The sequence below is a fragment of the Scylla paramamosain genome, chromosome 20 (assembly GCF_035594125.1).
Source record: "Scylla paramamosain isolate STU-SP2022 chromosome 20, ASM3559412v1, whole genome shotgun sequence".
NCBI classification, from domain to species: domain Eukaryota; kingdom Metazoa; phylum Arthropoda; class Malacostraca; order Decapoda; family Portunidae; genus Scylla; species Scylla paramamosain.
The window spans coordinates 21,595,600-21,621,494 of NC_087170.1; the positions used below are offsets into that span (position 1 = coordinate 21,595,600).

Sequence of the window (25,895 nt, forward strand, 5' to 3'; positions counted from 1 at the left end):
AGAGAGAGAGAGATGGCACTCAGGCAGGCGTAGAAGGGCATGGCAGCGCTACGTAAAAAGCGGAGTGCGGGGTGCCTGGTGGAGGGGGAAAGGTGGTAATGAGTGCAAGGGGGAGTGGAGATCAGTGCCAAGGATGCGCCTGGCACTGGAGCAACTCTCCCCTCATTGTCTCCCATCCCAAGGCCACCTAATCTCCCCTTCCTCGACCTTTTACCTCCCTAGCTGACCCTGGAACTGAGTGACGGCGTTACTGGGGCACGGTTGTCCTTGTGAATGAAGGCAGGACCTTAATGAGTGTATTAACCGTTTCATTGCTATCTAACACATCTTTTCTTAATCCTGAACAACTCTGAGACTTTTCCTCTAGTTCTACAGTCACTTTCAACACCTCCAGACATTACACTGGCTAGAAACTGCAAAAATCTTTTCTATTTTTATCACCTTGCTTGTAGATGCTTATAAAAATTTCATACCTTGCTTTTAAGTGTTCTGAATTGTTCTTTATCGCAGTGAAAGGGTTAATAGACACCAGTGTTCAACGGTGCTGCATAAAGGATGGGGAATAACACAAGCAGTTCTGTTCAGTGTCCTGCTCTAAGGCAAGGACGGCAAGGCTTGGGAGGAAACAAGCACGCCACGTCCACTCTCGCTCTTGATTTATTGTGTTTTGCTGACAGCTTTCGGCAGGGACAGAATTTTGCATTTTGGGATCCCGCTATTTTTCAGTTTCGTTTTGTATCATAAAGTATATTTCTTCGGCGTGATTCCTGCATCATAGAGGGACAGTAGTAGTGCTGGTAGCAGTAGTAGTAGTAGTAGTAGTAGTAGTAGTAGTAGTAGTAGTAGTAGTAGTAGTAGTAGTAGTAGTAGTAGTAGTAGTAGTAGTAGTAGTAGTAGTAGCAGCAGTACGCTCGTATTTCCTGGCGAATAAAGTTTCAACTGTCGAGGTGACAATATTTACGAGTCTATCCATTGATCTCTAGCGCAGACAGACCGACACTTCTCCCTATATCCCTCGCAAACAAAGGAATGAGAAACAACATTATACTTTATATCTTATTAATATGTCAAAGAAGCTCATCTTCTCTGCTCTATTTCAATTAGCCGTAAAATTAATTCTTAATAATTTACAGCTCCCTATACACTTGTCCCCGCGCAGTGATGCCATAAAGTCAAATGAGTTTCATGTCCATCACAATATATGGGGCCCATGAACTGCTTGATGTTAAAAGTCCCGCAAAGATCAAGCAATGGATGTGATAGGCGGAGGGATTGTTAGATGCTGCCTTTTGTATGAGACATTATTATTTACTTGGAATTGGACATCACAACTTTGGGCGAGTGTGCAAAGTGAGCATTTTCAGTTGACATGATTAAAAGAGAGCAATACATTACATCTTTGACACTTTATGATGTTCAACGTGTCTCTTAATACTATTTCTTTATCATATCAGAACACAAACAACGAACAATAATCAGCATACCTGTTGGCCCTCACAAAGTTACCCGTGATACATTACACTATAATTTGAAGCAAGAGACGTCAGGCAGACAGACAGTCAAGGTAAGGCCTCCGCTATCATGGTCAAGGCCAGATATTTGCACCACACAATATGCAAATAAAAGGAACTGGATTTTACGAACAAGCTACCAACACACACACACACACACACACACACACACACACACACACACACACACACACACACACACAGTAAAAACCCACCCCGACACACACGGCCTAATTCCGGCTCACCTGTCGCCGGCACCTGGCACTCGGCTGGGCGTCTGGCAGCCTCAGGTGGTGGCCTCGCTCACCTGGGAAGAGAAAGGGAAGGTGAGGCACGAACACTGAGAAATATAGTTGACGAAAGCGATTTGTAGAAAGGTGAACAAATAATTATTGACTGGCAAAACTAACACTCAGCACAAGGTCTCTCTCTCTCTCTCTCTCTCTCTCTCTCTCTCTCTCTCTCTCTCTCTCTCTCTCTCTCTCTCTCTCTCTGCCACTCCTCAAGTCTTCACATCCCTTTTTCCCTCTCCCACTCCTTCCTCTCCTCGCTGCTTCCCTACACACGAGCCTTCAGGGAAATCAGACCTCACCAGTAAACACCCCCTTGCCACCTTCCACCCCGATCCACCAATCACTGATGCAAGGTGGGGCGGGCTGGCCAATAGTAGTATCACCCAGTGGCCTGTATTCATAAACCCTTTGTTCTCTCACGATGACTATTTTCAAAGGCCACAGAGATGATTAGCCGGGTTCTCAAGAGTGTTTCTCCTGTTAATAATGTAGAAATCATGTTAATCTCTCACTAAAACCGTAAAAACACCCTTGAACTGGAATCATAAAAGTAATCGAGGTGCGAAGAAAAATGTTTTAGAATATGGTACAGTATTTCGCCAGCTAGCCAATCACTCCCTCCATGGACAACGCAGCGGCCAATGACAAGAATAAAGGAAGTCCTGCAGGGGTCCAGCCATTTACCCAGCCATCTATTCGTCTCTTAAGGGAGCGACAGAGAGGTCAAAACGCTTCCATCTTCGTGTGACGGACGATCAGGAGTGGAAATGGATGTGGTCTAGAGAAATAGTGATGTTTTTGTTTTATGTACGTATAATGATGAAATGTCTGGTGGTAATTGTGATTTGTACTATTCCTCCTTCTGTGTACTGGCCGGGCAAAAAATGTGAGTGGTAATATTCTACAGAAACAGCATAGGAAAAGTAATACCGAGTAACTTATAACATCTACCCGGTACATCAAACCTTTTCACATGTCAACCGAGTTTTTTTTTTTTTTTTTTTTTCTATCTCTAAAACTCAGTCCATTTCATTCTACACATATTTCAACTATTTTATCTTTCCAGGTGTACTGTTTCCCGGTCGCTGGCGTGTGTATTACTGCAAACACCACTATGCATGGAGCTGTAAAGTTAATGTATTGGAACTGCTGTTTATTGGCAATTCTAAAATACAAAAAAATCACAAACAATCCCTATGCGTTAAAAGTTACGTGTGGGAATGTATATACACGTCCGTATGTATGCATGAATTAATGTGTATATGTGAATTAAAGTTTAAGTATACATGAACACACACACACACACACACACACACACACACACACACACACACACACACACAAAGTCTAGTTTAAGTACAGGAATCAGAATCGGTTCCCAAATTTCGGAAATGTAAGCTTATTAACAAGATTGGCGAAGGGAGGCTGGAAGTTTTGTGCGCCAATACGAGTCTACTTGAAACTTGTGCGTGGCAGCGAGGGCCCGCCATTGTTAAGGGTCTCTTTCACTTACTCTAATGCACGGCAGAGAGAGAGAGAGAGAGAGAGAGAGAGAGAGAGAGAGAGAGAGAGAGAGAGAGAGAGAGAGAGAGAGAGAGAGAGAGAGAGAGAGAGAGAGAGAGAGAGAGAGAGAGAGAGAGAGAGAGAGAGAGAGAGAGAGGAATGTACATTATTTCTATTATTACTATTATTATTGTTGTAGTTACTGTTATTCTTGCTGTTGTTGTTGTTGTTGTTGCTGCTGTTGTTGTAGTTATCATCTTCATTATCATTCATTTAATAGTATTCAACTAACACAACTACTTTTTTCTTCAATTCCTTTTTCTTTCTCTTCTTTACCCTCCTCCCCTCCCCCTCCCGCTGCTCTTCATCACATCACTCTATCAAAGACCCCCGGGCGGTGAGATGACACATTTGGCATGACAGATGAGCAGCAAGTCCAGTCACTCAGCTGTCTCATTTGTCTCCCGGTGCTCCCTCGCCTCTCCCTGCTTGCCCCGTGCCGTAACTCGCCTTATCTCATGCCAGACTCAGTTAGCCGCGAAGTGCAAAATATGAAGGATCGAGTTAACACTTTAGGAGATAGACATGCCGATAGCAGGTGGGAAGAGACAGGTGTGCCGATAGATTGTACGGTCCAGCGCTGGTGAAGTAATGCAGTGTGACAGCTAGTGAAGCAACTGCGGTATAGCAACAGCTGACGGAGAGCGGTTTGAGACGTGGATGGAGAGATAAATTCACATAGACGGATACCAATATACTATAAATATGAAGATGTATAAATAGAAAGGTACACAGACACACACATACATACATACATACAGGAAATAACATTTAAACATACATACAAGGCAATACACATATATTTGAATAGATAGAAAAACTGATAGCCGGATAAATATATATATATACAAAGACCTTGAGACGAACAAGTACAGGTAGTGAGATCAGTAAATACAAAGGTAGTGGAAATACAGATAGATATACTTACAGAGAGAAAATAAGAGACAAAAAGATAGACGGACATGAAGGAAACAATCATCTGATAGTGAAAATAAGTAAATACGTTTGATACAGGGACTGCCACGTGTAAGCCTAATAGTTTCTTGTAGCTTCCGGTATTTTCATTGTAACGATTTAAAGAGCCACAAGAACGGGATCATAAAGGAACCAACTAAGGAAAAGAATGAAGAGGTTACCACAAGAGAGTGACGCTTGACAAACCTGCCCTGTGTTGTAACCCTGCCAACCCTCGACTCTCCTGCTTGTGTACCGACGAGAGGGTATAATTAAGACCACCACCATGTTACTCATTAAGTCCCACTCTGCTCAAGGCGTCTGTCAAGTGAAGCCCCAGGGGAGGGTTTATTTAAGGCTTAGAAAAAGGTAGATACATAAACACACTACATCAGTCCATGCCAGCACCACCAGGGGCTTACGTGTCCATATATAAGCTAGTGGTGTCCCTGGTGTCTCGATGCATGAATTTGGTATACAGGGCAGGCGAATATTACAGATTTCTTATTGTATTTCAAGGTTTTAATCATATTGCTTTTTTCTTTCTCATTTCTCTATACTATCTTTCCATTTTTTTTTTTATATAATTTTTTCCTACCATTTCCGGTCTCTGTATTTTGTAACCCTTTCTATAAACTGTTTGAGAGAGCCTAACGACACAAAAAGAAGGTGGATGAGAGTAAATACACAAGTTAATGACAAAGTTCAATCTTCTCACCAATTCCAATCAACTATATCAGTCTATGCCAGAACCACTCAAATCTTGCGTGCCCATATGTAAGGCAGTGGTGTAGTGGTGTTGCTCAGTCTTGATGCATGAATTAATATACAAGACTACCCGAATATTACTGATTTTTTAGTGAGTTTCAAGATTTTAACCGTATTTCTTTTCCATTTTCTTTTCCTTTTTCTCTATAATACTCTGTAGACAACACAGACAACAAAGCACAGAGCAAATATCAAGCGGAGCACCAGCGTGGCCACAACACCCCGCCGCAACTGATGACAGGCCTCTATAATATATCACACCAACGGCCTCCTGATTAATGCACCGCGCTGGACACCCGGGAAGGAAACTAATTCATTATACAGAGTCCCTAATGGCGGCGTAAGTAACATGCGTGCCGAAGTTGTGTGCTTGTCATTACACGTAGCGCTGTCACGTAGGTTAGAGTCCCGCTTATGATCTATATTCTGATTATAAAGTTCCTCTTGTTATTTTCTGTTTCTTTATCGTTATCTTGTACAATCACTTTCATTCAGTTTCTCCGCAGATTCTTAAAGTAAATTTGTAATAATAAGATGGGGGAAGGAAACCATTACAATTCTACAGGATGAAACTTAAAACAAAGAAGTAAATTGCCGTGAGTTTGTGCTCTGAAAATGTTCGTCAGGGTGTGGATCAGCGTGCCTAGATGTAACTTTCTGCACTCACTTCCATTATGTTTTCTTTGTTCTGCTCCTCAATCTTAATATCGTCTTCTGATTTAATGAAAGCCTTCGAATAAATGTGGCTATTGATAGATTATAATGACCTAAGTGTTTCCCATTCAGTCATCGATCACTATCTTTGGACATTGTTCTCTAATAATAAAGACGCTTTTCAGATATGAACAGTCTGGTTTCCACGGGTGTTTTCCCCTGATTCGTGTAAAAGACTTGGTTAAACTATCAATAGACTCATGAGAATATCCTGAAAATTACACTGTAGTTCATTACAACCTTCTAATCTCTTCAATGGTATGACCACCACTTCTTATTATTCAGAGTACTATGAAAAATAATGCTTGGAAACACAAATAAAGTAAGAATAAAAAGTGTGATTTTCCTTTCTAAGCAACATAAATATTTAAATGCCGAGTAAAAGAAAATCTAAAAAAGTCAGATTTAAAGAAAGCATTGTCAAGTAATAAAGGGGTGAAAGCAGCCGAGATAAGACATTCAAAGCCTCTGTTAATGCGGTCTGTGCTTCTTTTAAGGCGCAGTTACTAGACTTTACAAGAGACATTTAGTGAGAGATACCATATCTTGCGGCCCACACCACTACAAACAAAACCAGCAGGCAGCGTGGATGGACAGCACCACCACCACCACCACCACCACCACCGCAGACCAAAGACAGCCCACCAGGAAGGTCTGACGCCGAGTGTTTACCGGAAGGCGTAACTTTTCCCGAATCGAAATATTTCTCCCAAGCCTGAAGGAGACGCTGGCTGCCTGGCTGATGGGACTCCTGATGACTGTGTATTGATGACTTCTCAAAGGGAACGCCGCCATCAAAGGGACGCGACCTACTTCTAATACACCACAGCCATTAAGAATGTAATGCACCAGTGTCTGTGTGTGTGTGTGTGTGTGTGTGTGTGTGTGTGTGTGTGTGTGTGTGTGAGGGAGGGAGGGAGGGAGGAGGGTGTTATTTGTCTATTTTATGTGAAACTATTGATTTCTATTTATCTTATTTATTTATCAATCCATATGTGCCTGACGGTGCATTTGTTTGTCTCTCTCTCTCTCTCTCTCCTCTCTCTCTCTCTCTCTCTCTCTCTCTCTCTCTCTCTCTCTCTCTCTCTCAACAAACCGACATGGCTGCCGCAGACCCATTAAGAGTCCAAGGGCGCCCCCATAACCTCCTTAGAGCAGCGCGCCTTCTGTCCTCAGCCACCGCCTGTTCCCGCATCAGGTGGTGGAGGGGCGCTGCTTCTTACGCCGCCACTGACCCAATGACTCACCACTGCGTCACTCTTTAGAGATCAAAGAAAATCTCGAGTGTATGTTTATGTGGGTATACCTTGCGGGGCTCATACAGAGGGACTTAAGTACAGTTGCCGGAAGAAGTAGTGAAGTAGTAGTGATGTTGCAAACTCTGGTGTATTTCATGGCTATAAATCGGATAGTATTAAGTGGAATAGTGAATTTATATTAACTCTCTGACTGGTAGTGATAATATGACTCGTTTTTCTTCATTAATATTACTCTGCAAAACCTTAAACCACAGGTGTGAAAAGCGATTTCAACCGTTCGCTCATTCCTAGTACTGTCCTTTCGAAACCTGACTCTGAACTTTCACCACACCATTTGATCCAACTTGAAGAGAAACCAAAGGATTTCTCAGGGGACCAAAGGATTGAGGATACGATAGGGGGGAGTTAGTTGCCTGATGCCTGATTGCAGTTCGAGGCATTTGGTACAACATAACATCACTACATCGAGCAACTGTATGTGGTAGGCGGCCTTGGCAAGATCGCTTAACATGTCTGCAATTCATAAACAAAATTATATTAAAACACAAAGATTTCGTCACGGTTTCAGGTAAGTGCTTTATTGTGCTATGTAACACTGGTATAAAATGTTAAAAATATGGAAATATCTAAGCACGCTCTAACTATTACCCAATGTTTAAAGGGAGGATGCCTCTATTTAGATCAGCCTACTAAATGTTGCGCGTTAATTTGGGTATACTCATATGCTTATTTATTTAATTTATCTCTTTCCGTATGTACATTTTCAACATTTTTTCTAATTTTGGATCACTAACGATGACTGACACACGTTCATATCGATACGACTAAGCATTTACATATCCATACATGCTTATGGTAATTTCATGTCATTGTCGTTTTCGTCCTCTTCCATATTCACTCCCAACAATTTCTCTTCCTCTTCTACGTCTTCCGCTTCCACTTCCTCCTGCTTATTTTCGTCCTCGTCCTCTTCGTCTTCCAAGTTCGCTCCCATCTCCTTCCTCTTCCTCTTTCCCCTTCTCCTCTTCCTCCTTCTCTTCCTCTCCTCCCTCCTGGGCATCACTGCACCGCCCTCACCATCCATCCTGCGCCCTAAGCCCTAAACATTACCTCCACCTGCCGCCCCAGACCACCTCCTGACAGCCTGGTGTAAACACCTCCTGATGGGGAACTGTATATACCACACTCACCTACGCCTCTCTCTCTCTCTCTCTCTCTCCTCTCTCTCTCTCTGAATCCACCATCACTCATTCACTATCTCATGTAAACAAATAAACCTACACACACACACACACACACACACACACACACACACACACACACACACACACACACACACACACACACACACACACACACACAAGAGCACCAAACAATGTTATCAAAACCCAATATCTGGTCGACCAAAGGAGGGACCAAAATATAAAGGAGACATGTAAGAGAACACACGAAAGGAAGGCAACGTTGGTGAGAGATAAAGGAAAGAACCAAAAGAACTTGAAGGAAATAGAGATAAAAAAAAAAAAGGAGAATAATTAGATATGAGTGAAAGTTAAAGGTGTATGGATGAAAAAAAAAAAAAAAGAGATGAAAATGGGATGAAATTATGCTGTAGTACAATAGACACTGATGTTTCCAAATACTTTTTTTTTTTATTCCCTTGATGGTTTAATAGGGATTCAGCAACGTCAATGGAAAACAAAGTCATGAAAACTAGAACAATAATTTCCGTGACCTTACTGGAAGTTACAGAGGCATTTCAAGATTCCAGTGAAAATTTAAAACAAGAATTCTACACCTTTAACAACCTCCAAAAGAAATTACCAGTGTTTCTAAGGATTTTTTTCTTTTTTTTTTGAGATTCTAGTGTTAATATGACAAAAATGCACATGAAAAACGTGAGTGATCATCTATGTGGCCTTTGAAAAAATACTGGTAATCTCGAACCGTTTCAAAATACGAGCCAGCGAGTGTGGGAGGACAATGCGCGGTGAGGCAAAACAATATTAGTCTCAGTCAATAACAAAACAAGGATGATTTATGGAGCAGACCACGTGAAACCTTCCTTCCTTCACTCCTTCCTTCTCTCCTTCCTTCTTTCATAGGTTTTCTCCCTCCTCTTTAGTCATTAATATCCACTTTCAGCTTCCTATTATTCTTTTCTCTTCCTTCCTCCTCCTTTCCGTTTTTATTGTGTTATGGTTATCCTCTTTTTTTATTTTCATTGCTTCCTTTCTCCAGTTCTTTCCTTTCATTTTATCTATTAATACCCACATTTTTCTTCCTATTCTTTCCTTCTCATTCTTATTTTTTTCTATTTTCTCATTGCTCCCCTTTCTCTCGTTCTTTCCTTCATTTTATCCATCAATACTCACTTTTTTTCTTCCTGTTCTTTCCTTCTCATTTCTTTTTCTTATTTTGGTTTCCTTTTTTATACGTTCTTATTTCGATTATCATTTTTTCCTCTACATCGAGTCCTTTCTTCGTTTCCTTTAGATATCACTTTCTATTTCTTTCCTTTCTTTCTTTCCTATTTTTCTTTCTTTTTGTTCTATAGTTATCCTCTCCCTCCTTCTTCCTCCTCTAGTTCCCTGCTGGCGGTGAATAAACTGCGAGACGAAACGCAAAGGAAACAAAACATGCCAGGGACGTGTCGGATCTCACTGCTAGGCGGAAACTTCAAGGGAGGAAAGGGTTGAAAAAAAAGAGGGGGAAAAAAAGGAAGGGAAAAAAGTCTCTCTAGGTTAAAAGGAACGATGCGGAAGATTTTTTTTCTCTCTCTTTCCTTTCCTTTCTTTTTTTTTTCCCTTACTGTGCCAGCAAAGGGAAAATGCAGGTACTTTTTTGTTTGTTTGTTTGTTTGTTTGTTTTTCTTTCCTTCTTTTGCATCTTGCCATCCATTACCACTTTTGTTTGTTTTTCCCCCTCCTTTTCCATTTCCAAGTTTTGTTTATTTCCTCTGTTTTGAAGTGACTTGCATTTCTTTCTCTTTCCTACACACACACACACACACACACACACACACACACACACACACACACACACACACACATACACACACACACACTGTAAATTTCCTACCGCTATTTAACCTACACATTATTAGCCTCTGGATATACAAAAGTGAGACATTAGTTTCCCTATTATTATCTTTACATGTGAGGGAGGTCAGCTAGAAAGAGCAATGAGAACACGACTATGTTGCTGCTGGCTTCACTGCATTACTTCTCTTTATTCTCTTCATATTCTCTTCTCTCCCTTCACCGCCTTGTTCTTATGGCATCACTTCCTTCCTCCTTAGTTTCTCACCATCCTCGAATTTCTCCTTCTTACTTACCTAACCTAACCTAATCTAATCTAACTTTACCTAACCTAATTCACGCATCTCTTTTTTTTTTTTTTTCAGCTCTCCTCATCTTTCCTTCCTCCTCTTCCACTGCTTTCTTTTCTTGTTACTCCTCTCTCTCTCTCTCTCTCTCTCCCTCTCTCTCTCTCTAAGGGTTTTCATTTTTCAATTTGTTTTATCTCATAGAATAAAGCTTAAATCCACGGGACTTGACAAAAACTAGAGGAGGAGGAGCAGGAGGAGGAGCAGGAGAAGTAAGAGGAGGGAAAGGGATGAGGAGCAGAGTTAGAAGCAAAAAAACTGGATGGAGAAGGGAGAGGTGGGACAGAGAAAAAGACAAGTAAAAGAGAACGTTAATGCAAGAAAAAAAAAAAAAAGGAAGAAAACAAACACGACAAAAATGAAAGTGAAAAGAGAAGAGAATGAGAAAGAGCAAAGAGAACAGCGAAAGAAAGATAGAGATCAAAGGACGGAGGAGGAGGAGGAGGAAGTGGAGGAGGAGGAGGAGGAAGAGGAAGAAGAGGAGGAGAAGGAGGAAGAGGCGGAAGAGGAGGAAGACACCGGAAGGAAGAAAAAAAGATAACAGGAAGGTGCCCTTTCAAAACTTTCATAAGTTGTCATGAAAATCCTTTTGTCCTTGTGCATATTTGTTTGCAAAGTTGGTTCTTCCTTTTCCTTCTTCCTTGTCCTGCTGCTCACATCCCATTTTTTCTTCTTTTTCTCCTCTTTATTCTTTCCTTTCTATATGCATTCGTTGGTCTGTGGCTTTTCAAGTACTAGTGTAGGGCCAAGAACAGCAAGAAGGGAGCTCATAGATAGATAGATAGATAGAGACATAGATAGATAAAAATATAGATAGATAGAAGGCTTTACTGACCATAGGTACTTTTCTGCTTAATAGATACATTATAATACAATTTTTTTTAGATCCAAATTACAATAACTATACATTAAAAGCTTTACAACAATCATTCAACTTAAAAAAAAGCAAAACAAACAGCACATGTATAAAATTCAATTACACAGTGAAGAAATAAAAGTCAAAATACAAAATCTTATACCACGACCATTATGGAGCTGGACTGGGCTGATGCAGAGTCTATCCTACTTCTCTAAGGCCACGTCCCGGCCTGGCACCGCCCATCCGTCTCACCACGATCCTGCCACCTCACTCTCACCACTTATCATCATCTTTAACAGCTCAACTTTCTCTGCCATAAAGCATCTCTCTCTCTCTCTCTCTCTCTCTCTCTCTCTCTCTCTCTCTCTCTCTCTCTCTCTCTCTCTCTCTCTCTCTCTCTCTGTCATAATTTTACGGTCTTTGCTGCATGTTTTTTTTTCATCTTCGCATTTCATTTTTCCTTCGCACGCCGTCAGAGTGTGCTCGGGTCATTAAATTCCCGGAAGCCGTACCTGAGAGAGAGAGAGAGAGAGAGAGAGAGAGAGAGAGAGGGGGAGAGAGAGAGAGAGAGGGGTGAATTACGAAAGCACTCGAGAAATGTGTAAAAAAAAAAAAGTGTCAATAAAAAATATAACAATTTTTCTTTCTTCTACTGTTTTTGTTTTGGATTTTTTTTTTACACCTGATAATTATGGAGTATGTGAGTGAGTCCTCCACATCTCTCTCTCTCTCTCTCTCTCTCTCTCTCTCTCTCTCTCTCTCTCTCTCTCTCTCTCTCTCTCTAGCACGTACCCCTCACCCTTCCTCCCGTCATTTTCCCTTCCCCTCGCTTCCTATTTCCCCTCTTCCTCCATCTCCTCCATATTCATAAGTCATATTTATACTCACTAATCCTTATTTCCTCTTACTAAACGGGTGGAATATTTTTGCATTCTGAAGAGGTCATGTAGAGGAAAGAGGGTGGAGGAGGAGGAGGAGGAGGAGGAAGAGATAAGGATGAAAGAGAGGAAGGGTACGAGAACGAGAGATATCCAGGAAAGAGAAGGGAAAAGGATAGGAGAGAGGAAGGAAAGATATGAGAGGAGATAAGAAAATAAGGGAAGGGAAGGGAAAAATAAGGAGTGTTTGGTAAGTACGAGTGTATAGATGAGGACAAGAAGTCAGGGATGAGGTAAAAAGAACAGCGAGGGAAGGGGGGAGGGGAGGTAGTGAGGCATGAAGCGAAAGATAAGCACAAAGAAGAGGAGGGGGAAGGCGAGAATAACTTAAGAACTAGAGAACATAGAAGCAAGTGGGGACGGAAGCAGGAAGAGAGAGATGAATGAACGGATAAAGGCTGGGAATGAGGAAAGTAAGGGAAGAGGAAAAGAGAGCGAAGAGGGAAAATATGCAAAGTGTAGAGGTAAACAAGAAAGGGGAGGAAAGGAAATAGGGAGGGATAAATGAAGAACAGAGAGAGAGAGAGAGAGAGAGAGAGAGAGAGAGAGAGAGAGAGAGAGAGAGAGAGAGAGAGAGAGAGAGAGAGAGAGAGAGAGAGAGAGAGAGAGAGAGAGGAAATAGGGAGGGAATTGCGAGAGGGATGAAGGGAGGGAATGAGAGAGGGAGGCGATAGTTGCATAAAATGACTCAGCTGGGAAGCTGCGCCATAAATCGAGTCTCGCGGGGCCAATAATTCACACGCGAGCCCAACCGGTCGATAAAAAATGCTTGTATATAGCGAGCCACCGTGGGGTCTGACAACACACAGGGCGCCGTGCTCTGAAACACCTTGCTCTCTCTTAACCGACTATTTACAAAGGCCACAGCGGTATGAGATGATAAGCAAACATAATACGCATACACGCGAAAAAAGGTAAAAATCATCAAAATATCAGGGTTTTCAGTGCAGTTATTAGTGAGTGAATACAAACAACCATGGCAAAAAAAAAAAAAAAGGTAAATATTTCAAAATAGGTCAGTTTTCAGAATAGATGTTACAAGACAAAAATCGTTGCTCTAGATACAGAAAGAAAAAAAAATATATACGAGTATATAAAAAAGAGGCGCAATAGTAGGAGTGGGATTTAGCAGTGCCAGCAATACAAGCATCACGCTCGTCCAGTGCCGCGGTGGAGTGCCACTGAGCCAAGCCCCGGTGGACCATATTCTGAAACACCTTCACTACTTTCAAAAGGCTTTAGATGACGTTACACGGGTATTTAAGGGTGTTTTTATGGTCCCTGTGACAGACTAACAAGATTTCTACATTATTAACTAGAGAAACAGTCTTGACAACCTGGCTAATCATCTCTGCGGGCCTTTGAAATAGTCTTGGTGAGAGAGCTAACCGTTTATGAATATGGGCTTCTCTCTCTCTCTCTCTCTCTCTCTCTCTCTCTCTCTCTCTCTCTCTCTCTCTCTCCTCTCTCTCTCTCTCTCTCTCTCTCTCTCTCTCTCTCTCACACCACACGCACGCACACGATATCAAATACCTGTCATTCCTCAACAGGTAAAGAAAGGCAGCCAGCAAAATTCATGCATTCGTTGTACTTGACTTAAGTTATCGTGACATGTGAAAATAAAAAAAAAAAAGAATAAATAACTGATTAAAACATGGCTGGGAAATAAAGATAAAAAAAAAAAACTGAGTGGACTGTATAGAGTAAAATAAAAAGCGGTGCAGCCATTAAAAGTGTATATAGGATTGAAGTGCTAAATACAATCTCTCTCTCTCTCTCTCTCTCTCTCTCTCTCTCTCTCCTCTCTCTCTCTCTCCTCTCTCTCTCTCTCTCTCTCTCTCTCTCTGTATGCACTTGTCATTTATCATCGTTCGTTTTGCAAACTGACATATTTTCCCCTCCCCTCTCTCTCTCCTCTCTCTCTCTCCTCTCTCTCTCTCTCCTCCTCTCTCTCTCTCTCTCTCTCTCTCTCTCTCTCTCTCGTGACATCTGGCAACTCAATTCATATGCAAACTTTATGTAGATATTAACTCGGCTACCACTCTCCTACCTGTACCCAACACCTCTTCCCTCCCCCCACACCCCAATCTACACCCTCTCCTGACCCTAGACATTCTCGAACACCCATTTACACCCAATTTACACCCCCATCGTACTCCTCCTCTCACTCACAGTCTTTCCCCTCCCTTTACTTTGAATTGCTACTTACTGGAGTCCTATTTCACAAGCTTTCGCCTTCCCCTTTCTCTCTACAGTTACGTCACAGTGCTTAAATTATTGGCTTGGTGTTGTTCTTGTGTCCTTGTTGATGTTGATGTTGGTGGCTGTGGTGGTGTTGGTGTTGCTTGTTCTTCCTTGTTGTTCTTGTTCTTGATCATCTTGTTCTTCTTTTTCCTCCTCCTCCTCCTATTCCAATCATAAGATCCCACCACCACCACCACTACTACTACTACTACTACTACTACTACTACTACTACTACTACTACTACCACTCTTCCTCCCACCTCACTCGACGTTCTGCATGAGGCAAGGGGGAGCTGCTAGCATCTATAATGAAGCAGAGAGAGAGAGAGAGAGAGAGAGAGAGAGAGAGAGAGAGAGAGAGAGAGAGAGAGAGAGAGAGAGAGAGAGAGAGAGAGAGAGAGAGAGAGAGAGAGAGACTGTACATACACCACAACGTAATCCCGCTCCTGTGTTCGTTGTAATCAATTTGTTGTGATGACGCTGCGAACAGTCAACTCTTGGTGATGTGTTTTTGTTTCCCCTCATTCATTGCGGCGGGCGAATTTCACGATTATTTTTGTTATTTTTTATTTGCGTGTTTATGTGTGTGTGTTTATGCCTCGTATTGTGGGTCGCGCGTCGAGCCGGTGACCTGCAAACTGTGGAGTGTAATGCAGGAATTTATATTTAGCTAACGGTGAGGGATATTTTATTTTTTCTTTCGTGTGTGTGTGTGTGTGTGTGTGTGTGTGTGTGTGTGTGTGTGTATAACTATTCCATGACAAAACTACATGATACAGATTAGTCTTTTTTCTTTCTCTCTATTTTTCTATTGTAGTTTTTTGTGCCTTTGACTCTCACATGCAAAATACTAACAATAGTAATAATAACAATGATAATGGCTTTCACAGTTATTATGCTAACTTAAGTAGCGCAACTACAACGACAGCAACCCAAAACACTCCATCCGTCCCCCGCTGACAGAGAACACATACAATTATATAATAGACACACAGTTATATATATATTAAAAAAAAACATCTCGTTCTTTTCTTTTACTCACTTATTTTCCAGCGACTCAAGTTCGTTTAAAAAGAAGGGCGAGTATGAGGACATCTGAGCGACTAAATTGGTCTTTCTTTCCCGAACTCTTCTATCATTTATTTATTTATTGGAAAGCTACTATCAAATGAGTCTTTTCAACAACTTTTTTTTTTTTACGCTATTCATCAGTCTTCCATTTCCAGTCTTCCATACTTCTCAATCAATTTAAAAGGCGAGTATCGAGACACCTGTGGAGCTTAATTGACATTCCATTTAAAAATTCTCCCACTTCCTTTTTTTAAGGGAGCGGCGAAGTGTCTTTTTTATTAAGTTATTACGTAAACTCATTAGTAAGTTCGTAAACACCCACGAAAAACCAGCAGGGGAAGAAGTGAAGGAGGTAATGGAAGAGGGCAAAGAAATACAGGTGTGCGATGCGAGGGAACAGGTGAGGGCGCGTGGAAGAGGACAGGTGAGGGATCGGGTTGTATCTCACCTGTCCCTCTGCCGCCCATTGAGTTCAGTCCCTCTTCGGTGTCATGACGCAAGAGTGGACCAGGTGAGCTGTACACGGAGAGGATGGATGGCTGTGTGATCCCTTGGCAGTTCCCGGATAAAACTGTACAAGTGTTTGCATCATACATAAGGGAGGCAAGGCAAGGGTAACTGAAAATATCATGTTTCTTCTCGTATTTCAGTCACGCTTTTGAAATTCGTTGTAGCGTGAACGAAGTATAGTTTTCCTTACTGTATTTCAGTCATACTTCTGAGCACTTTTGTTGTATTGGGAAAAAATATTGTGGTTATGTATTGTATGTAGTTTTGGATGTATTTCGTTATACGTTTTTTTAGTATAGCTACAGCAAAATAAAATCATTGTACGTTACCTTATCTTTCTTGTACTAAATTTTTGTTGTATCCACGAAAAAATAAATAAATAAATGAACAACAATAAATAAATGTATCAAATAAACAAAGAAAACGGTATAGTTATATAAAATTCAGCTTGCAATTCACTCACATATCTTTTGCATCATCAATCTGTTCTCTTAACCTCGAATCCCCTTTCGTACATCAACTCCTCCGTGTTCTTTCCCCAGCAGCAGAGGCGAGGAAGGATGACGTCACGCAAGGAGCTTTTCGAAGGGGAAGGGACGCGGCAAACAAGACCAATCAAGCTAAGGACAAGAATGCACTCAGATGGGTCCACGTGAGGACTTTAGAGAGGACGCGCTCACCGAGGCCATCGCTGCAGCTCGGGAAAAACAGGACAGCATATCGTGAAATTATTCTTTTGCTTTGCTGTGAAGAAAACTTGACTCTTCTACAGAAGTACTAGCGTTATAATGAAAAGAATTACCAGAACCAGCAGCAATAAAAATGAGGATAGTGATAATGAGCAGCAGCAGTAGTAGTAGTAGTAGTAGTAGTAGTAGTAGTAGTAGTAGTAGTAGTAGTAGTAGTAGTAGTAATAGTAGTAGTAATAGTAATAATAACAATAATAAAGAAAAAAAAGATTAACAAGTATACATAAAACCAAATCATTTTTTCCCCACTACTAACATCATTACCCTCACAAAATATTACCTGAATATACTACCGAACCATATCATCCTCGTCTCTCCGTCCCTTCATCCCCATCACAAGTCCCCATCCCTCCTTCCCATCACACACACATACCCTGCCACTCCCCCGTCCTACAGAGTCCCCGTCACTCTCTCACCCTGTCCCGGCACATATTCTCCATCACATGTTCTCCCTATTAAGGTCAATTCCATTTACCCTTATTTGCCCCGTGACGTCAAGAGCGGTGCCATCTAATAATCCTAGAGTGTTTTCTTCAGCGGGGAAATGAGGAGGAAAACGAATAACAGCCACCCAGTCCCTCAAAAAATAAAGAATAAAGAAATCAGCCTATCAAATCGCCCTTTCGTTCTTTATTTTGCAGAAGAAAAGGTATTGGGGATTTAAACTGTCATTCAGAGTTCATGGTGATTTTTTGCCATTTCTTTTTTTTTTATGCCTTTTTTCCTAAAGGTTCGCTGAGCTGCCCAGATAAAGGTTTAGTTTTCATTAGCATGCACAGTGTTCACCTCGCCACGCACTTCACAGTGTGCCTGCATTTGCCGTTTTGTTTGGGGATGGCATTTGTGAAAGACCCTGATCAAATTAACATATACAAGTAAAGGCAAATGGGCAGTTGATATGAAGGCACGTGGGAAGTAGAGATTAATATATTGTTAAATGGGTATATGAAAGCAAAATGTAAGTAAACAAAGACATAAAGGAGAGGAAGTATAGATATTACGAAGGAGTTAATGAGATGGTATGAAATAAATAAAAGAGGCAGATAAAGGAAAAAAAGATAAAAAAAAAAAGGCAAGGGAACATAAGACAAGCAGTTAATATGAAGGAGAGCAGGTACAAGTATTAATTAATTTGTAAATAATGGCCTTGTCCGGCAATCTCCGTTAATTAGTCAGGTAATGAGACAAAGCGCCAGGTACAGGAATCTCAAAACATCCAGCTGCGCATCCATCGTCGTGTTTCGCCAATGGTAGAGAATCAGGACCAATATTCTTAACCCTTTCACTGTTAGACAACTTTTTCCCTATAATCCATAACGACTTTTTATACATTTATTTTTGTACTGCAGTCTCTTATTTTCTGTAGAAGTCCGTGATGAGAAATGTCTAACTTAGTACTTGTTTTTCTTCTTTTTACAGGTGCCCACATCAACCGTCTGGCTCTCTTTCTTTAACTACTTGCTGAAACTTTAACTTCTTCACCGCGGGAGAGCATCGCCTCGCTACGAAAACTCAATGGCCTCTGTTTGTTCTGGAACTCTTCTTCTCCCTCTCATCTTACTTCCTGGAGCGACTTTTATCAAACTATAACTTTTCTTCACATTTATCTTAGTTTTAGGTTTCATTTCACGAGATACAAACAACAGAAAACGATTTGACGGACAAAGCTGAACGACGCAGGAAGGAAAAATATTAGATAACAAGTGCAGTTAAGTGAAGCGTTCCTTTCTCTTTCCTCTTAAGTGCGTCGATGTAAACTAAAAGTGTCAGGAGGTGAAGAATGGAGGATCTGAGGATAGGTGGAGGAGGAGGAGGAGGGTGGAAGATGCGACAGAAGGACGAGAAGGATACGGGTTAGTGGAACAGCAAGATTTATGGGTTAGGTGGGGAAATGAAAGAATGAGGACAGGGACAAGTGAGGAGAACAGGTGTGGGAGGCAGAAGACAAGTGAAGACAAGTTAAGGAGACAGGTGAGAAAGACACGCCCGAGAAATCCCAAGGTGCAGGGAAGGGAAATGGTGATGGTCCAAGGAGTTACCAAGACCAGGTGCCTTCAACACCCAGATGTGGCGCATGAAACTGTGTAACTGTGAAAAACAAAAAAAGCAGGGAGAGGTGTTGTGTAGCGCCGCCTGGGGGAGGGGGGATGGAGCGATGGAGAGGGGGGAGTAGAGGGGGAAGGAAAATGTTGCAGGAAGGCGCGGTATACAATATAGAAAGTGTTGGGGGTTACGATAAAAGTATGTACCCGGTTAACACAGTGCTTTAGGTAAGTGAATTCCTGTTAAAAATAAAAATGTGTGGAGAAACGTACGTAGAGTGTAATAGTGTTTTGCGGTTCATGAACTTTACAGAGAGCGAAAGCGAGAGCGAGAGAGAGAGAGAGAGAGAGAGAGAGAGAGAGAGAGAGAGAGAGAGAGAGAGAGAGAGAGAGAGAGAGAAACGCAAGCTCACGAAACTACATAATCAGCCTCTATTTAAACAACACGGAAGAAAGTGAAACCAGTAGTGCCTCAACAAACCTCAGGCCAGTAACAAGCAGCATCAGCAGTTAAGTTAATCAAGAGAGTCTCCAAGAAGCCAAGAGGCGAAGGGGGAGGGAGAGGAAGGGCGAGAGGAGGGGGTGGGCGAGAGGAGGGTGAGAGAGGGAAGACGGTGAAGAGAAGTCATGAAAGTCAATCTGCCGGAAGAGGTTAGTTTGGACAGACGAACAGGTAACACACACACACACACACACACACACACCCGCACGCAAGCACACACTTCCTGGTTGGTTTCCCTTTAAATACATGCGCAGGGGAGGATGTAACGCAATTCAGAGACCTAAACTAACGATGTGCTTTAATGACCTACACGGAAACTGTGTCTTTACCCTTCCATCTCACTGAAACTCCGGAATTTTGAGGCACTTCTGGCGGGCTCTCTTATTTTCAAAGGCTTCAGAGATCGGTCGTGTTCTCATGGGTGTTCTTCCCACTGATGGAGCAGAACCTTTGTTGAACTATCGGTAGGAGGATAAAAACACCCTTGACAACCACAATATCTTCCAGTAAAGTGTTTTAAAAGTAATCGGGATGTAGTGACGAAGCGTTATGAACCCGATCGCAAGTAAATCTTTTTTGGAAACACTGCTTTTCATTGCCGAGGAAGAGGAGGAGGAGAAGGAGAAGGAGGAAGATGGAGGATAGAGGAAGGAGAAGGAGAAGTACGACAGCGACAACAACAACAACAACAACAACAACAGAGAAGAATGATTTGATGAGGACGAAGAGAACGAAGAGAAGAAGGAGAAGAAGAAGGAGGAAGAGGATATTTCATTACTCAGCGCCCGCCTCGCTTCCCCCTGGGTTGACGTGCATGCCTCTTCGCCTGGTGGACACGCTGCCGAGGTCACCAGGCCCCGGCAGAGCGTCTAGTCGGCAGGCAGTCTTCGCGAGGCCATTACTGACGACATTAATGGGGATGTCTTGCACGAGAAGCGAAGACGTGGTAAGGAGAGGGAAATGCTGACGATGAAAACCGGTTCCACACTTAAGATTGCTGAAAATGATGGTGATGGTTACTGTTATCATCATTATCATTACTATTATCATTATCTACTTTTCTTATTACTGTTCACGAGATTTCCATGAGAGAGAGAGAGAGAGAGAGAGAGAGAGAGAGAGAGAGAGAGAGAGAGAGAGAGAGAGAGAGAGAGAGAGAGAGAGAGAGAGAGAGAGAGAGAGAGAAGGTGAATGAGTGGGTAGATGTTCGTTGTGTGTGTGTGTGTGTGTGTGTGTGTGTGTGTGTGTGTGTGTGTGTGTGTGTGTGTGTGTGTGTTACATGTTCTCCTGAGGGCGGGGAGCGTGCCTGTGCGTGGCCAAGCCCTTTAATGAGATACACCACCTCCCCCAAGCCTCGCCCCGCCCATCTCCCACTCCCACCTCCCACTGCCCCGCCACACCCACAGCAGCAGCACCACCACGCAGGAAGTATATCTTTTCTGATGCTCCGGAAAAAAAATTCGAATCTACAACAGCAAACAGATGATGAAGATAATAATAGAAATTCATAGACACATACATATATATATATATATATATATATATATATATATATATATATATATATATATATATATATATATATATATATATATACCAACCAAGGCTGCCTCCCGCAAAAAAGGGCGGTAACCAACACGAGGCACACGACTTCCACATTCACACTCATTCACACCGCAGGATAAAAATAGTAATAGCAATAAGAGTAATAATTTTAAGCCTCACCTTCTGGATATAGAATAGATAGTTAACAAAGCAACTACACACACACACACACACACACACACAAAGCAAGAGGACAGAAATGCTCTCTTTATGCTCCTTCAGGGATAGCAAGGCGACCACACCACCGCTACCTCTCTCCAGTTCATACTCACTGCTCAATGAACGTGAGATGCGACGTGAAGGGAGACAAACTTAATTTATCCCCGCCCTGCCCAGGATTCGAACCCGGGAACTCTTAAGTGCGAGTCCAAACAAGCTAAATCTTACACTAAAAATAAATAAATAAATAAAGTAAGAAAATACATAAAACAAGCGTAATTCATTTATACTATTTTTCAGATGTAAATATTTCAGTATATCTCGTCCTCGTGAGTGGAAAAATACCTGCTGTTTCGTGTGTGTGTGTGTGTGTGTGTGTGTGTGTGTGTGTGTGTGTGTGTGTGTGTGTGTGTGTGATGGCAGGGAACATAAAAATCTGCTTCCTGTTAGGCGAGGGAGGGACTGAAGAAGCCTGGGAGGAGTGAAAGAGCAGGGACGCGAGGGAAATCATACTTGTTAGCATTACCATGAACTTGTTTTCCGCGACGCTTCTCCTAGAGTGACCGATACACAGACACACAGACAGACGGATGCACAGATACACGCAAACAATAACACGCTCACCAGACGGGAATGATGCGTGTGCCTGGGAATGATGCAGTGACGTGCCCAGTACACAATTAATAGAGGCTCACAAATCCTCCCCTTCATATACGTCAGGAGTTAAATGAGTCCTTTGCCCATCGTTGTGAAATATTACGTGTTTTATTGGCAGCTTGATTGAGTGTAATTTTTCCCTAATAAACAAGGGGAGCTACTGGGAACCGGGAGGAATGCTTGTCGTGGGCTGAGTTCTAAGAAGACCTTTTCATTCATACATACAGAAAGGGAGAGAGAGAGAGAGAGAGAGAGAGAGAGAGAGAGAGAGAGAGAGAGAGAGAGAGTGAGAGAGAGAGAGAGAGAGAGAGAGAGGAGAGAGAGAGAGAGAGAGAGAGAGAGAGAGAGAGAGAGAGATTCACGTTACTCTATCTTTATTAAAATATTCTTACTCGAGAAAAAAAAAAACATCAACAAAACTCCAACATTTCCACACATACAAACACACAAGTCCTTTATGAGCACAAAGTTTCAAAGTCCACATCATTCAGAGAGGATTTCCTTAACATTACAAAGGTTTCGTTGATTAAAACATGACCACCAGCGTTAAAATGGAATAAAATGACAAGTCCAGCCGTCAAATCCTCCTGGCAGCACAGGAAATATATCAAGGGAAAAATGCCTTGCAAAATATCTTCCCTGAGAACACTGCCACAGGGTGTCCGGGCGGGAAATAACAGGCTGGCGGGCTGGCTTGCAGCTCAGTCAACCCCCGAGGTAGCCACAGATAGATATATAGACAGATAGATAGATAGATAGGTACTTTATTGACTGACCTTAAACCTGGAAAAAAATAAATAAAATATATGTTCTGGTAAAGATATCATGAATGGTTCAAGTATATATTCAAATTACAGTAAAACGTTGATGTGTGGTACAGACGAGGCGTAGGTACCGTGAAAAGAACAAACATTGACACACAATACAGAAAGAATTCAAGACACCTCAGGGAGACGAGGCCACACCGGAGAGCAGGACACACAGCTTCACTCAGCATACCAACACGGGTGCTGTTAGTGCTGACGCCTGTACTGTAAGGGGGCTGCGCGGGATGAAGGGTTCAGCAGACATCATGGCCAAAGGCACTTCTCACAGACGAGGAAGTGACGCCCTGAGTAAAACTTGGGAAGACGCTGAGGCTGCGGATCGAGGGACCCCTGCCGGCCAAGCGGAAAATGTCAAGACGGAGTGTCAGGAGTTGGAGGGGATCTGATTCCAGCGTTCCCAAACCGACTAAATATTTAGGAACTGGTCTAATGTTTAAGAGAACCGGACGTTTCTGGAATGTACGAGTAGTAGAGAGAGAGAGAGAGAAAGAAAAAAAAAAGGAGGAAAAAAAAAAGAGACAATCACAAAAGTCCTTTTAAAAGCGTTATGGAAATCTCACGATGAAGAATTCTGGTGTTAATTCTCCCAGCACACTACCTTCTGCTCCTCTCGTGCCTCGGGATGTGCAAGTCACTAGCCATTACTGAAAATGTACAAGCCTGGGCGTGAGCTGAGGGTCTTAGGGCGAATGGAATCCAGAAAGGCAGCCTGCAGATACACGAGGTGTCGGGGGGCAGCCTTCGGGGAAACGTCCAAGCTGAGAGATATTAGATAACACGCGGGCAGAAGAGCGTCACGAGAATATTGTGGTGGAAAAGTTGCACGCGTAGCTCTCTCTCTCTCTCTCTCTCTCTCTCTCTCTCTCTCTCTCTCTCTCTCTCTCTCTCTCTCTCTCTCTCTCTCTCTCTCTCTCTCTCTCAAACAAATAACAACAATCAATAATAAAGTTTCTGCATGAGTGGCATCAGTTTTTATACTCTCTTCACTGGATGGCTGTCATTTTCCCTCCGCCAATACTTCCTCTCTTAGATTCCTTCGTGCAAGTTTCAAGGTCTTCACGTCTCGGCGCGGCAGGTGAGGCGTGACCGGAAGCTGAGTTGCACGTTATAACTCATAGGGAGGATGAAATATGAGGAAGATGAATGACAAATGGAGTGATTCTTCTTGACGGATGACACATAGTGGACACTTCTCAACACACACACACACACACACACACACCATGAAACTCAGCCAGTGAATTCTAGCTGCTGGAAAATATATCAGATTGTAGATTTCCCTCAGGAGAAATAACACCCTGAAATGAGACGAAACGAGAGAGAGAGAGAGAGAGAGAGAGAGAGAGAGAGAGAGAGAGAGAGAGAGAGAGAGAGAGAGAGAGAGAGAGAGAGTCGGATTTCTTACAAGGGCGAAAGCGAGAGTAAACAGATATCAGTTCACAGCTCAATATACTCTTCCTCCCTGGTCGCTCGTCTCCACTATTGCCGGAGGAAGGGTGACAGGTAATCCCGGCGCAGTGTTCACCTGAGACGCCTCGCTATCTCCTCTCTGAAAGGCGGGACTCTCTTCCATCAACTGTAACTTGCACTGACACGGAAAACCAAACTTACCAACACACACACTTGACTAACCTTTCATTTTTTCATTATATTACTATATCTATGATCTATACTTATTATATGCCTGTACCTCTTATAATACAGACACTATTTAATTGTTTATATATCTTGAAATGTGCCTACGAACACACACACACACACACACACACACACACACACACACACACACACACACACACACACACACACACACACACACACTAATCTTGAAATATGGTAGATGCTCCAAGACAATTATATTTGCCAAAAGAAGAAAGGAAATTTGAATCTGAAAGAAATAAAGATCCCACTACACTTTTATCATTACCAGAAGACTGACGGCGGTGAAAAAATAATGAATTAAGTCGGATTATTCAGAGCAAAAGAAGCAACGGAAATAAGCCTCGATTCCTGTGGCGAGAGAGAGAGAGAGAGAGAGAGAGAGAGAGAGAGAGAGAGAGAGAGAGAGAGAGAGAGAGAGAGAGAGAGAGAGAGAGAGAGAGAGAGAGAGAACAAACTTTCCCTCCAATACCCTTCTTCTCTACCCTGACTCCTCTGCCTCCTTCCCCTGACCCTCTAGACCTCCCTCCAATACTCACTCACTCTCCTTCCCTGACCATTCCACTCATATTCTTTACCATTCCTCCTCTTTTACCGCCTGCCCACCTAAATCAGTCCACCTTTCCTCTAACCCTCCCCTGCCTAGCTACCCCTCTCCCATAACTAACCGTTCCTCATCCACTTCTCATCTCACAGCCTATCTTTCCACCAAGTTCCCAAACCTCATTCACCCGTCCATCACTTCCCTTTCACTCTCCTAACTCTTTTAGACTCCATTCGCCCTCTCGGACTCCCCAGCCCGCGAGACACAGGGAAATAAGCTCAACAAATTAAAACTAGCATCACAAGAGGACATCCTTTTTAGAGCCGAGAGGTTGGAGGCGGAAAGATGAGCGGCGGCGGCCTCCACATGCAGACAAAAGAGATCACCGCAGACTCATTTCTCGGCCAGGTGAACGCGAAGGAAATTAAAGGGAAGGCGTTAGGAGGACACGCAGAAACAGTGGAGGAAAAGAAGAGTTTATTTCATTTTACGCTTTTTTTTCATTTATTTTTTAGATACCGGTTTAAAAACAGTTAGAAATGTGGGGGAAAAAGGGTGGATGAGAAGGAACAGTGTTGTTTCTCTGTTAAGCGAAGGATTTTAGTGCAACATGGTAGTACTGAAGTTAAAGTGACATGAAAAACAACGCGGGGAAAGAGGAAAAACAGTAAGTAATTTCTCATAAAGGATAAACGTCGAAAAATTTAAACAAACAGAATAGAAAAAAAAAAAAGGGAAATAAAGGGAATAAACAATACGAACGTGAAGTACAGTAAGGAAGTTAAGATGATAGGCACAAACAAAAGAAAAAGAGTACGGAGTTAAGAGGGGAAAGATAAAAAGGGAGGGAAAGGAAGAGATAGCAGGAGTGAAGATGGAAAAAGTGATAGGAGAGGATAGGAAGCAGGGAAAGAGTAATAAGGAAGAAAGTTATGGTGACACACAGAAAACGTAAACATTAGCAAATATTTGTAGGGAAAAAAATGGATACATAGAGAAGAGAGAGGAGTGAAGGAAGAATAAGCGAAAGATAAAACAGAAAACAGGGAAAGAAGATAGTGGAGGAGAAAAAGGAAGAA

The 25,895-nt window shown here is 42.3% G+C and overlaps 1 long non-coding RNA gene across 1 annotated transcript in view; it reads right to left on the bottom strand.

Annotated features, from left to right (window-relative positions):
- LOC135110638 (uncharacterized) overlaps nt 1–25,895 on the bottom strand; it is a 59,550-nt gene that overhangs the window by 22,121 nt on the left and 11,534 nt on the right. The window contains exon 2 of the long non-coding RNA XR_010273342.1: nt 1,757–1,818. This is a non-coding gene — a long non-coding RNA (uncharacterized LOC135110638). The remainder of the gene's footprint in view (nt 1–1,756; nt 1,819–25,895) is intronic.